This window comes from Erithacus rubecula (genome assembly GCF_903797595.1).
Source record: "Erithacus rubecula genome assembly, chromosome: 1".
NCBI lineage: Eukaryota > Metazoa > Chordata > Aves > Passeriformes > Muscicapidae > Erithacus > Erithacus rubecula.
The window spans coordinates 85,528,094-85,542,741 of NC_136658.1; the positions used below are offsets into that span (position 1 = coordinate 85,528,094).

The 14,648-nt window shown below is 41.2% G+C and overlaps 1 protein-coding gene across 1 annotated transcript in view; it reads right to left on the minus strand.

The window, feature by feature from the left end:
- Positions 1-14,648, minus strand: part of ST6GAL2 (ST6 beta-galactoside alpha-2,6-sialyltransferase 2) — a 106,391-nt gene that overhangs the window by 61,936 nt on the left and 29,807 nt on the right. The gene's annotated exons all lie outside the window — the stretch shown is intronic.

The following is a 14,648-nucleotide window of genomic DNA, read 5'->3' on the forward strand; positions in this document are numbered from 1 at the left end:
GGATGGTGAGGCACTGGAACAGGCTGCCCAGAGCACTTTTGGTTGCCCCATCCCTGAAAGCATTCAAGGCCAGTTTGCATGGACCCCTACACAACCTGGTCTTGTGGAAGGTATCCCTGCCCATGGCAGAGGAGCTGAAACTAGATGATGCTTAAGGTCCCTCCCAACCCAAGCCAACACATTCTATGATTTTTCATGTCTAAAGTTGATGTTACCATAAGTACCCTTCCGCTGTGCCAGAGGCTCTGGCTTGAAGTGCCTCATTATCTTTGAGTGTAATGCCTTGAGCCTCCTAGCTGTGTCCTGACAGCCTGCTTTTCCAAGGTGTGATGCAGAACCACGCTCCTCACCACTGCCAGCAGCAGAGATGAAGACACACTCTGAAGTCTGGGATGTGTGAGGAATTGTATTTCCTCCTCATTAGCACTCACAGGGCTTCAGTGTGCACACAGCACAGACTTGCCAGTCCTGCAGGAGCACACATCCCTGTCCGGGAGCACAGGAGCACACACCACACAAACAGCAAAATGGCATTGCTGTTTATTGCTGGATGGAGCCTACCTGGTTAAAATATGACAGGCTGTTGAGCCCCAAAACACAGATTTGCTGTAAAACACAAATACTATATTGAAACCAACTAGTTTTTCACAGAATCATTCAATTTATCTGCAACCTCAAAAGAGATTGTAGTTTATTGACCAAGTGAGTAGTGAAATGTCTGAGTATCACATTCCATCAAAATTATATAGGTTCAGCTAGGAGTAAAACCTGTCTTCGGCTTAGTTTCATACAAGGCTGTGATGTGACTCACATTGAGATCAGATTTCATGGGCAAATCAAGTAAGAAGCAAAGTGAGGTGCAGAGAACTCATTTAAAATCCCAGCTGAAATAATACCAAACATGCAAGTGAAAAAATTACTGACAAAGTTAATTGCTTTTCTTCCATATTAAAATAGTTTCAAGTTTGTTCCAGTGTGAAAGTCACTTGCAAAGACTCTAGGGCATTAAAATTAAGCTTGCTTCTTTTGATTTAGTCAAGGAATTAGCTGCATTAGAAACTCATGCAGGGACACCAGATAGAAGAAAATCAGAACCGTCAAAGATATGAGATCTGGCAAAGCTCTCAAAAGGCAGTACATTGACAATCAAGTTTCTCACTAATCCCCATGATACATGTGTGCTTATAAGCCTATGGAAATTGTATTTGATTCTATTTTTTAATCTAAATTAGTAGATTATTTCTCCAGTTTTTCATTAGACCTCTCCTCTCCTCTCCTCTCCTCTCCTCTCCTCTCCTCTCCTCTCCTCTCCTCTCCCCTCCTCCCTCTCCTCTCCTCTCCTCTCCTCTCCTCTCCTCTCCCTCCTCTCCTCTCCTCTCCTCTCCTCTCCTCTCCTCTCCTCCTCTCCTCTCCTCTCCTCTCCTCTCCCTCTCCTCTCCTCTCCTCTCCTCTCCTCTCCTCCTCCTCTCCCTCTCCTCTCTCCTCCTCTCCTCTCCTCTCCTCTCCTCTCCTCTCCTCTCCTCTCTCTCCTCTCCTCTCCTCTCCTCTCCTCGCCTCTCCTCTCCTCTCCTCTCCTCCCTCTCCTCTCCTCTCTCTCTCCTCTCCTCTCCTCTCCTCTCCTCTCCTCTCCTCTCCTCTCCTCTCCTCTCCTCTCCTCTCCTCTTCTCTCCTCTCTTTTCCATTTGAATAGTTAACTTGCTCTGTTTGAATATAGTTTCTCTATAAGGTAAGCAGCAGCTTAAGCAGCTGTTTAGGACTATGAAAATATTTGGGCATTCACTATTTGGTACTGTAACTTTTTTGTGCCAGGATTTGGCCTCAGCACCTAGATGACCTCTATGACCCTGACAAGACTAAAATTTAAAAGGTTGCACTTAATTTCACCTTATTTATATATATCTGCAAGTCCACTTTAATTAATAAAGTTGCATAGTTAATATATCTATATCTTTATAAGTAAGGCCTATTCTGGATCCCATTTATTCAGTAACTCACTAAAACATATTGGGTTGTTTTAAAACAGTCTAATCTCTAACTATTTAAAATGCAGCTCATGGGATTGATAAATATGCTTGGCTCAGGAGGAAAAATATCACATTTACAAAGATGCATATCAGCATTAAGTATGGAATTTAAAAGCCCATAGAAATGTTGGCTTGACAGAGGAAGATGGAGCATCCACTCTCTCCCTCTGAGGCTAGGTAACTTCATTAGTGTTCAGCTTAGAGTGGGTACTTTGCTCTTTCACCACTCACACTTCCATTCTTCCAAAGGGCACAGTCTTCCTTTATAAGCAAAGGCTCACATCTTGGATGCAGTGCTCCTGGCCAGCAAGGGCTCCAGAGGAGCATTTAAAGAAATAACTCTTGTATTCTGTGGATTTCTCTGCTCAGTACCCAAAGTTCAGTGCCTTGGAAATATTCCAGAAAAGCAGCTTGGTCCAGCATTGAAAAATAGCATTGTTTGATGCTTGAAAAGTTCACAGAAGAGGGTCAGCTTTGCCAGGCCTTCTGATTCACACCCAAGCAGTTGAAATCACTTATAGAAATTTGTTGCTTCAAAATAAAGTTTTTCAATCTTATGACAAAAGGTGAAGATATGCTTGAAAAAGATGTAATAAAGATAAAATGTGAAAACTGAAACCAAACATTACAAATAATTCTTAGCTGAAAGCTTTTTGGATAATTTTCTTTGGCTGTATTAAAAAAAAATTGTTGAAGTAACATTTTTTAAATAATTGATTTGGGATAGAAATATGTTCTTTATATTAAAATCTCTCTTAGGGCAAAATGCGCATGGAGCATGTCTGAGCAAATAAACTGGCCACAATGAACTCAAAGGAATGTGGCTTGAAGAAAACTTCACCTGTCCTGTGGAAAGGAACAAATGAACTAAGATATTTTCTCAGGTAACAGTAAAAAGAAGCTGATTAAGAAACTACATAAAAAGAAATGCAGGATATGCTTGTCTTTTCCAATGGAAGTGAGGGAGAATCATCTCTATGACAGAAATTTGTGTTTGTCATGTAAACTGAGTGAGCTTGGCAAGTCTCATCTGGAAGGGATGGGGGAGATTCTACCACTTCAGGACACCCTGAGTCAGTGTTTCAGTTGTTTTACAATGAAATTTTTTTCTTATATCCAGACAGAATTTCTCTTGATGAAACTCTCTGCATCACTGTAAGGACATCCATCAACTTTGTAGCTGAATTTCAGGTATTGAAAGACTGTGACTACATTCTCCTGCATTTAATTCTCCAGAACAAGCAAACCCATTTCTTTAAAATTCCCTTATGCTATATTCTGCAATCCTCTTATCAACTTCATGATCCCTCTCTGTGTCCTCTCCAATCTTTCAATGCTTCTCTCAAACAGGAGCACAGTGTTCTATGTGTGGCCTAAAAAGTGCCAAGTACTATGAGATAATCACTTTCCTTGATCTGCTGGCTGTACTCTTGCTGATACAGGCTTGTGGAAGGACAGATTCCTGGCTCATCTTTGGTCTGCTTCTCACTAGAACCCCCAGCTCCTTTTCAGCAGAGCTGAACCTCCCCAGCCTGTGTCCTCAAATGACAACTCAAGTTCTATTTATTGCAGCTTGGACTCCTTCACCACAACAAAGGGCGCTTTTCATTTTTGCATCTTTCTGCACCAGATCTGTTCACTACCATCCTCCTGCTGATCAGGGTTACTTCAGTAACCCTGATGAGGAAACCTCATGTAACCACACGAGGACAAAAAAGAAAGGCTCTGAGTGGGTGGTAGACAGGATGCAGTTCATCCTCCTACATAGCTCCTGTCTGAAATGTGAACCACTGGGACTGGCATTAAGTCCAGCACCAGGAATCTGCTTGGGTAAAGGAGCTTATTGGTATATAGCAATACCAGTCTGAAAGGTTTTGTCTCATGGCCATGCTAATGTGGATCAACCAGAGGGTAGTGAGCTCCTCCTTCTTTGCAGACGTGCCAAAGGGAGTTCTGTTGGGTGGCAGAAGAAGGAAAGATGACACAAGACAGATGCTGATGCCTCAGGAAGAGAAGTGTAAGGAGGAATGTACATTATCTGAGTCAAACTGCTCAGCTCCTGCTGCCATACACTGAGAGAGCCACTCAACTCTCCTTTGCACCTCTGCTGCACAGAGGCACCTTCCTACATCTTAAAAAAAAAGTATATATTTTCCCACATTATGTTATTTATCTTGTTCATTCCCAATTGGTACTGGTGACTTTGTCCAGTTTGTTTTTCAAATTATCAGAACAAGAGACTTTCCATTGGTTTCTAGAATGCAGTGATCCATCTCTTGGTTACAACAGTGTTACAAAAGGCTTCCAGGAGTTTTGTCTACATTTCCTTTAATCAATGCCACTCTTTTTACCAGCTATTCCTTAAATCATTTTAAACAAGGTTTCTCTATTTCTTTGCACCTGCAGAGGTTTTTATGGAGTTATCCTATTCCCTCTTAGTCAGTTAGTGATACTGAGCTAAACTTTTATTTCTTTAATCTTCTCTGGAAATGAATCCCTCAAGTCCTTTAAACAATTTTTGTTGCCCTTTTCTGAATTTCCTGCAGTTTTTTGGAGCCTGTCTGTCAGAGATGTGCTTAGACTGGGGAGCAATATTCTACCTGCAGCTTCCTTGTTTGCTCCTCTCTGCACCTTGTCTCTGGGTTCTCAACTCTCCAGCTGGGGAATCAGTGGTACAGCCCTCAGCAGCCCTTGAAAAACACAGCAGTAGCCAGAAATCAGCTTCAGCAGCACTAATGGTGTTGGAACTGAGCCCTCTGTGTGGTGTTTGGCAGAGACAGAGGAATACAGATGCTGCCAGTCCTGAGAAGTCTGCAGCTCTCCTGAGATGTGCTCCCGAAGCTTTGCATTTTTACATAAGATATAAATCAGAGTGCTTTGTAACTGAAAGCACATGCATGTGTAGTAGGCAGATGGAGGCAGTGATTGCATGCCAAAATGTAGTTTTGTGGAAAAAAAAAAAAAAGAAATTAAAGAAAACAGCATGATGTAGTGCATATTCTCAGCCAAAGTGGAATCCCTCTTAATACAGGAGCACAGGCTGGGAGTTAGGGGACATAGAGACTGCTTTGCAGTTTTCACTTCCTGAGAAAAAGTATATAGAAATTCAAATCCCAGCACGAGTTTTAACACACAGCTTCCAACAGATGTTGGATATCACATAAGGAATTGGCAAGTCTATGGCAGCAGCTGCGACTTGCCACATCCCTGACAGTACCACAGAGCTGTAAGAGATGGAGGTGATGCAGGTACTTTTGTGAGGCATTTTCCACTTGGGTTTTATTGAAACAGAACAGCTGTGGTGACAGAAGATATTCAAGACCTCCCACATTACTTTCTCCAGTAGAGTCAAAAGATCTTTTATTTTTTTTTGGTCTATAAAATATGTTTACCAATTTATGGTACTATGTACGCTAAGTCAAAATATGAGGGTTTGATCTTAGAGAAAATATGTTTTGAAGTCAGAAGCATCCTATTTCATGGACGGTCACATGGTTTTAGAGGCACAGCTATGAATTACACTTGCAGTGCCTTTCAGGTGTTTTATTTGCATTTGTCCCCAAAACAAGATGAACACATTAATCTGAAGAAAGGATGCCCATTCTGACATCTCTGAAAATGCACATGTTTTTTCCATCCCTGTTGGTGGGGAAAGAATGCAGTCACAATGCTGCAGTCCTCTAGGTGGTTCTTTATATGAAGCTGGATCAAGGAATTTGAGTTAACCATATCTGTCCCATGACCTTCATTTCTGTCACACTTCAGGGCATTTGAGCATTACTGTTCCTTTGTAATGGACAAGCAGCACACAGTAGACAGGGAAATAATATCTAGGCAGAAAATCAGCAGTGTCCTTATATAAAAGAATTTAATCCCTTGCAAACATCTTACCCTACCTCCTAGAACAGCTGGTGGGTTTTTTTCCTGTCTCTACCCAAAGGAACAACAAAGAGACAGTCTGTGTACATGTTGTAATTTTCACAACAGAAGCTAGCCTGGATTTTACAAATAGTGAAATATCTGAAGGGGTTAAGCCTGGATGTGAGCCATGAACAGGTTTCAGTTCTTAAGGGTCAGGTCAAAGAAGGGAATGAATTTTTTCCCTGCTTTTGGAGCACAAACTACTGAAAGGCAAGATTAAATATCAGACAGTAGGTATTTCTATGGAACTAGTCTGTGCTTGCAGCAAATCAGTGGCACCATGTGTGATCAATAGGGAACACATGCATATTGCTTAACATACACATTCCCTATGGAATAGGATTTCAGGGAGTGTTGTGTGCAGTCAGCTGGGAGTGAGTTCTCTCTACTCACTTCATCTAGTGCTTCTGATTACTTTCAGAGTCCTCAGAGATATAATCCTCTTCCATATAATAATGTCTCTGGACACATATGTGGATACATATATACAATACTCCATATCCTAATGTATTCAAAAGAGCTGGACCAGAAAATGAGTATGCATGTACAAATATATTTTCATACAGGATCTGAATATCCATTATAATGGAACAAAGCTTGTAGTAATGAATGAAATTAAGAAAAGCTAGACAAATTACCTCCTCTTACTCTGAAGAATCTATCCCGAGACTTCCAGAGTGTCATGCAAAGTACTTCAGATTTGGACTAGATCTCCAAATATTCCAGGCACAGCCCCTTCCCAAAAATTGTCAAAACTTTACTATTTATTTAAGCACTGGAGGACGCACAAATCAGTTGATCATTGATTATTTAGCTATGATTTAAATATGATTATTTAGATTATATAAAACAAAGAGGTTTTTTGCAGTGAGGATGCTAAAACACTGAAGCAGATTTCCCAGAGATATGGTAGGTGCTCCATCCCCAGAAACATTGAAGATCAGTTTGGATGGGGATCTGAGCAACCTGATAGAGTTGAAGATGTCCCTGCTTTGAAGATGTCCCTGCTTATTGCCAGGAGATGGAATTGGATGAGCTTTAAAGGTTCTTTCCAGCCCAAAATCTTCAGCTTCTCAGTCCTGGAGCTTCTTATCTTTTCTCAGATATCTTAAATATGTGCCCACATCAGATGTTGGTTTCCTGATCTTGCAGCAATTTTTAATCTCTTGCATCCACAAAACTATGGTAATCCTAGCTAATTAATGCTGTCTCTGATGATAGTCAATCAAATTGTCTATAGCTGCTGTGTCCAGTTTGATTTGACCATGTACTTTTCTCCTTCTCTATCTCTGTATACTCAGTGGATTCTGGAAGGGGTTCAGCTGACCAGCTAATAGCATTTATTTCATGAGAGGACCCAAATTTCTCCCATGTTCTATCACTGTATTGAGTAGTTCCTCACTGAGCAGGGAAGCTCCCAGAACCCAAAACTCAAACTCAAGCTCTGAGAAAGTGATGGATGTATCAATGTGGTTTAGGCTGGCCACATACATGTAGCACTTTGCTTGTCCCAAGCCAAACCCTCAGGCACCACACCCATATTTTAAAAAGAGGTAAAAATAAATCAAGAAAAAAGAACCCTGAAAGCAGAAAAAAGCCATGAGAAAGGCATCATTCTACACAAGAAAAGTTCTTTTATAATTAAGTTTGCTCAATTTAAAGTAAATCCTTTCTTGTCTGTTCTCTTTATACAGGAGCACTGTGCACTTGGTAAGGCTCTAGCTGAAACAGTTCTTTAGAATGTGGGCAGATGATTTTCCAGTGGTTATAAGGCAGCAAAAGAGTGTGTAGAGTGATCTGGGGGAGTGTGGAGGAGCTGTGTGCTGAAAGAGGGATGGCAAGCTCAGGCCATGCTTGCACAACAAGCTTATTTCCAGGCAGAACTCAAAGGCCTTATTCACACAAGCAGATCAATCAGGGTTCATCACTGTAATCAAGCTGGATAAAAAATAAACCATTGTTGCATACCATGCCCACTCCTCTAGTTCAGTACTCAGAAAAAAGCAGATGTGGTTTTCAATTCTACCTCCCTCACTGCACTCCATGTTGCAGTGAAGGACCTGAGAACTCTGGAAATGTTATGGATGGAAACAACCAGAGTGAGAAAAGTGCATCTAAAAACTTGTTCAGGCTAGCAAGTCTTGCAGCTCTAGCTGCAAGGGAAGAAGCCATTTTTACTTCCCTGAGACCCAATGTAATCATACCAGTTAAAGGTGCTTCTAGTGGCAGAGCTTTTTCTGCTTCCAGCTGCAAAATGAGCTTCTCTATTAAAAATGGTACTTTCAAAGTGATATAACTACACATAAACCGCAGCTTCCAGAAACAGATGTAAAACACACACCAAAAAGAGCCTGTATCATTTTGTGTTAGTGAAAATAGTGGGATAAAGCCTCTCTAACATGGGCCAGCCCTAAATGGCAAGCAAACACATGGTATTCTGAGTGGTATTCTCTCTGACACAGAGAGACTTGTGTAAAAATGCAAGGTCTAGTCAAGGTGCACAAAATCTCTCTGCCCCACATTCCTTCTATATTTAGCCATGCAAAATCTCCATCCCTATCATGTGCATCAGCAGGAGAAGGAACTGACTGGGTAATTTATGCTGAAACTCATTCACAGCATTCATTGAGATAGCTGTGTTAAACCTCTCTGTAGATTTTTCATAATTCATAATGCAGTGCTATTGATTTATTCCCTCTGGATTCTTTCAGTGCACCTCAGTACTGCTGCAGAGCATCCAAGCCTTTGAGTCCTGTGCAGCACAAGCTACCCACTTCTTCATTCAACATACATTAAAAATGCCCTACAGTGCAACTCTAGGGTTTTTTTGTTGTTCTTATGAGTTCAAGTGTTTCCTTGCATGGGGCTTCCCACGGGTCCTCAGTGCCTGCTGTTTGCTTAACCTGTACACCAGGGAAGAACTGACACTACCAACCAGATTTTGGAGCTGTGCAGGGCAGTCTTCCAGCTGCCTTCTTCTTCCTTAAGCTGCAGCAAAAATGAACCAGTGATAACATGGCACACCAGGATCTGAGGCAAGCAAAGATAAATATAGATAATTTCCCTGCTTCTACTATGCACAGTGTAGGTTGTTTTAGCATAGGACTCCACGAACCCAGCCTCAGGGAGTGTGGCCTGTCTTGTTTGTGTGCTACAGGTAACTCCGCAGTATCTAGAATTTTCACTCTAAGCCTCAAACTCCTCTGGACTCCTTCTGCCCCCCAAAGTGGTGTGAATTTTACATACAGCAGAGACAGTCTGGAGGTCCAGATGAAGCAACACAGAGGTCTAGCACTGTCACCTCTGAGTATGTCCCTTACAGGCAGCAAAAAAAGTTTGCTTACCTTTCAATCTATCATTGAGCTAAAAAACTATTTCTGCTAAAGACTTCTTTTCTTCCATTCCCCAAAAAAGGCTTGGAAAACACATGCCAGGTCTGGGGGGGTGTCATGACTTACCTTAATGACAGGGTAGAATATTAGGAGGAAAGACATGAAGATAGGGCCACAAGCCCTGGGACAGAGATGCTTGAGAGTATGACAACTGCAGTACAGAAATCTCTCTGACACAGTAGGTCAAAGTGAACAAGCATAACATTTACATTGATTTGCATGTGCTGTCTCTGTTTCACTAAAGTTGTACCTACTCTTGCTCAAAAGCCAAAAGCTAAAGACTCTGGTCCTGGCCTCCCAGAAGAAGGCAGCCCTTTCAGTATAGCCTGTAGAGATGTTCCATGGCAGCCAGGAAGGTCCTTCTAGCTCTAAAAATGTCCTTCAACAGGCCTGTACTACAGCTGAAGCCTACACTTAAGGCAGATCAAAATTTCACTGTGTGACATAGTAGCTGGGATATGATTCTAAAAGCACAAGCATACTCTTTAAAAAAGCAATGAAGTGAAACCAACTGGCACTATAATTTAAATAGAAATGGTGTTTAGTTGCCTTTTCCTGTAGATGCTGCATACGCTCTCAGTATTTGCATACATATATGCATGCATATAGTGACTGTCAATCACTTGGTAAAAAGTGCACAGTTTGAAATGGAGGTGTTTGCAACTTAGGAAATGAAGAAATAATATAACTCAAGCAATCTGAAGATGAGTCTGCCTCAAAGATCATGTGATCCTTAACTTTATAAGCAGGCATTTAATTTTCCTCTTAGAATATCTGCCCCTTTCAGGGCATTGAGCAGCCCTGGGTGGTGATGATCAGGACTGTGCAGTGGGAGAATCAGTTGACTGGAGGACACATCTCATACATAAACTTCAACCACAAATGAAAAATTCTAGCTGAGATGGTTCTGATTACTGGTATCTAACAACCAGATAGTCTTGAGTCTTACAGTGGAGAGTATTAAGAATTCTTTAGAAAAGCCATGGAGCTGCTGATCTTTCTGATAAAAAAGTAAATCTATTCTTTCAGGATTTGTGGTACTTACAATGCCTTCCCCTGCTGGACAGAGCTGAGTTGTTACTAACCAACTATGTTGGTTAGCTCTTCTTCCTGTTCTGCCACAGGTCTCATTTCAGACTTCTTCAAGTCTTTCAGACAGTGACCTTACAATCAGAACTAATGGTCCCAGACAGAAGCCATGACAAAGAGCAGTTAAAAATTCCAATATCAAATAACAAAAAGAGGAAAAGAAAGTACATTTGAGAACCATTCAAGATGCTTTACCATTCTTCCTTAGAACTCCTGCCCTGCTACATCTGTTGCTTAATTTTTCCCACAAGAAATAAACTGGAGCACAACCAGTAAATTATGAAGGAAGACATTTATAGCTCTGTCATATCTCCACTAGTCATTTTGAAGTCTGACATAAGAAGACCAGCTGCAAAGGATATGTTTACAAACATGATTTTTTTGAACGATTGATGACCACATGCCAAACCATAAATGCTGAGTAATTAATTATCCAGAGTGCCTTGTGAATCATAAAGGCAATTCATCTTTATGTTTAGTTAAGACCTGTTCCAGGACATTTTCAAAGTTGTATAAACCAAGTAAGCAAGAAAAAAAAAGTTACAAAGCAATCTTAAGAAATAAGACAACTGAAACCCACTCACCAAGCCCCCAAACAACAAAGGAAATGCATATAACTATTTAATCAAAGTCCAAGCCATTCCTTCAAGTATTAATCCATTTCTAAATTATATATCTGTTATGATATCTAGGCATGCATGTGATTTACTGCTTCTGACACTCTTCAGCACACGTAATTCCTCTTGCAATCAATGAGACTTTGTCATACAGATGTAGGAAAGCTTTTCTCTTTATTATCTAGAAATGTTTGATAGCAGAAGGACTGTGTGCACAAGCTCTAAGCTCTGAAATGAGGAAAATTTGGTTTCCAGCTCAGGGCTTTTCATTTAACATTTCATGCAAAGGTCTCCAAGTTAACAACTACCTTTACATCAAAGCTGCTGTTAAATCCTTCCTATGTCCCACATCTCTTGTGAGGATAAAGTCACTAGTATTAGCTAGGTTTCAAGTCTAAGGGTACTGAGGGTAATCTAAGTACACATCATATTTCATATACACAAACAGGTCAAAACTTCTGTCTTGGACATTTCAATGGGGATGAAATTGCCTTTACAAAAATCAGGTTAAGTTCAGTGGAAGATTTCACCAATATAATTGGCAGCAGCTTTCTAGGGAGAGGAACTGCTGGAGAGATTGGGTACTGGGGGCAAAGGGACATTAAACACACTCTGTCAACTGCAGACCACAGACTGTGCAGTAGCACTCCCACTGAGAGCTAATGGATGATGAAGAGACACAGCCAAAATGTCCCTGCAATGCTCACGAGCCCCGGCTGTGCTCAGGGAGAGATTTCTTCCTGGAAATCCAAAGTCCTGAACCCTTCTCCCTTGGAGCAGAGCAAGAAGGAAGAGAAGAGGAGGAAACTGCTTTGAATGAAAACCACATGCACAGTGTGTGAGAGGGGGAGATGACCAAGGACTGTTATGTTTTATACTTTATGGAAGTGGCCCCTGGGAAACTTCTCTTTGGATGGTTTATGAATGTAATATTTGCTCTGCCATGTGCTCAGCCACTTTAAGTCTCTGTGCTGCAAAATATAGCCCTGAACAGAGTGCTGTGCTCCTGCAAGGCTTCACTGACTCAATGGGATTCTCACCAGTGCACAGGCTGCATTCACCCTAAAATAAAACTCCAAAGGAGTTAGTGACTTGTGCACGCAAGACTTTGCATGCTGCGTATTAAATCTGTCTGTAGGTGGTGTTAAACTTAGAGTGTGGTCTGTCATTTGGAATGCCAGTGCACTAAAAAGAGATCATCAGGAGGATAGTGTCTAGGAATATAAATGCCATGTGTTAAGGGAAGTTTTTATTTGAAAGTTAGGGGGAAAAATTTATTTGGCTATTGTGCTGGTTTTTGTTTGCTTGCGCTATTTCAAAAATGTGGCATTTCATGTATTGCATTCCAGCAAGTTTGGAGCAATTTGGTAGGAATCCTGGAAGCTTTCTTATCACAGTAGACCACTGCACATTCAGAAAATCTGTCTATCATTTGAGTGTTACTATAGCAACAACCTAGTTCCAGCTGGAAAATACTGGTCCACTTCTGCCTGCATACTCTGCTCTACAGGCTAGCTTTCTCCTAGGGAGCAGCAGCAAATTTGAGACATAAAATAACACTTTGGAAAGGAAACTCCATGGAGAGGACACCACCCTACCATCCTGGCATGCACTAGTAGGCAACTTATCTACTTCCAGATGAATAAAGTAGTGTATCTCTAAAACAGATTCCTGATAATTATTTCCAATTTTGTTGCTGAACTCATTCTACATAAGAAGAGCAGTTTCACAGCTTTTTAACCAATTAAACACTTTTCTTAGTATTGCTATAAAGACACTATTTTCTTGGTATTTATCATCAGTTCTTCTCCAACTATTGGAAGGAGTGTACACTGACCCATTAGATATAGTGATTACAAATGATCTCCAGATGGTGCCATGGCAGGCCAAATCGATAGTGAGTTTAAATCCAAATGTTTATCTTCCCAGTCACAAGCAAGGAATTGTTTCAAAATGTGTCTGAGGTTTCCCAGGAGGGAAGAGGTGGGATCACCTATTTGGACTCAGGAAGAAGCTCTCCTGTACTATTGCCAAAGTCAGTACACTGACACTCTGTGTCACTGGTGTTGGTGTTGGTGACACAGAGTGCTTCAGCAGCATGGGATGTTTCTTTAGGAAAATGTGTTTTGCATGCCCCAGCTGTCACAATTGTTCCAGGCATGAGGACAGTGTGCTGGTAACATGCCTGCTTTCCAGCACAAAGTGGAGTTTAGCATAGGCCATCATCCTTTCCCAGCAGCAAAGTTTCTGCAGGCAAATGGTTCCCTAATGGACACACCACAGCTTGGAGGTTCTGTCAATACTGGCCCCAGAACAGCCCACTGCATCCTTAGTGCAGTTGTTGAGGTTCAAAAGGATAATAATGAGACCTTTGTTCACCTTTTTATTTCCCTGCCTTCTGATAAAACAGTTTCTAACTCCTTTCCTGCAGATCAAGCCCACAGGAAGCAGCAGGGTTTGTGTCCACCTTTCTGAGGGGAAAGAAAAAAGAAAATACTTTAAAGGCAACAGGTTGCTGTAAACACAGTTGATCAGCCCATTAATGTGTGATCTGGACTTCAATGAACAACTACATCAATGCAAAAACAACAAGGAGGGAAAAAATCTCACAAGTCAATCAAGTTAGATGCCAAGCTGTTTGCAGGGCTTAGCCTAAGAGTTTTTTAACCCATTTTGTTTTGATGTCCTCAGAGGATGATTTCAGTTGGATTCACTCTGAGTGAATTCCAATAGGATTTACTCTAAGCGGTCTTTCAATACCTTTGGCTTCCTTCCCCAAATTCTCTGGCATATTTATCTGTATGAGTGGGAAGAATGTGGTGAAATGTCTTTATTTTTGAAAGTAAGGTAGGTAGAATCTTTTTGAGGATCATCTCTGAATATCTCAGGGAGCATTGGCATTATGCACACCAAGGCAGAGAAATGATGCTCAACTCTTCTGTTACATATATTCTTTTAATCTTGTACCCTGAACCCAACAGACAGCACTTTTCTGTGATGTCTGTGTCTCTTCCAACTTCTTAAAAGTTTTAATCCTTTTTAATCCTAGCAGTGAACAGCACAAGTGCAATTTTAACAGTGAAGTTTTTATCCTACCTCCCTCAGTTCAGGCTGGTAGTGTGTTGAGGCTCTAACTATTGAACTGCCTCATCATGATAATGATGCAGAGATAGTTGCTTAACAAATTTCGTCTTTAAATGATGCACTAAGGAATAGAGGGAGTATTAATGCAATTGGTTTTGCAGCATCCATTAGAATGGAGGAGGTTTCACTTCTCCTTCCTTTGTGCCTTAATCCTCTTTGGAGATATCTCTCCTGCACACAGCCCAATGCAACTTTATTGGAGCAGGAGCATTGTGGCAGCAGCCAAAACGAGAAGCTACAACAGGGTGACCTTGCATGGAAGAGTTTGCCCAGAGAGGCTGAAACTGGTCAAAACATCTGGAGCAGAAAATGCGAGTGTGGAATCCTGGTCTCTTCACTTATAGCTCCTAATATTTAGGATTGAAAAACCCTGAAGTCTCAATGTTGTTCTCAGAACATCATTCTGTGTTCAGCTCAGGTGGTGCATGTATTTTATGCTTGGAATCCTTGAACTGTTATAG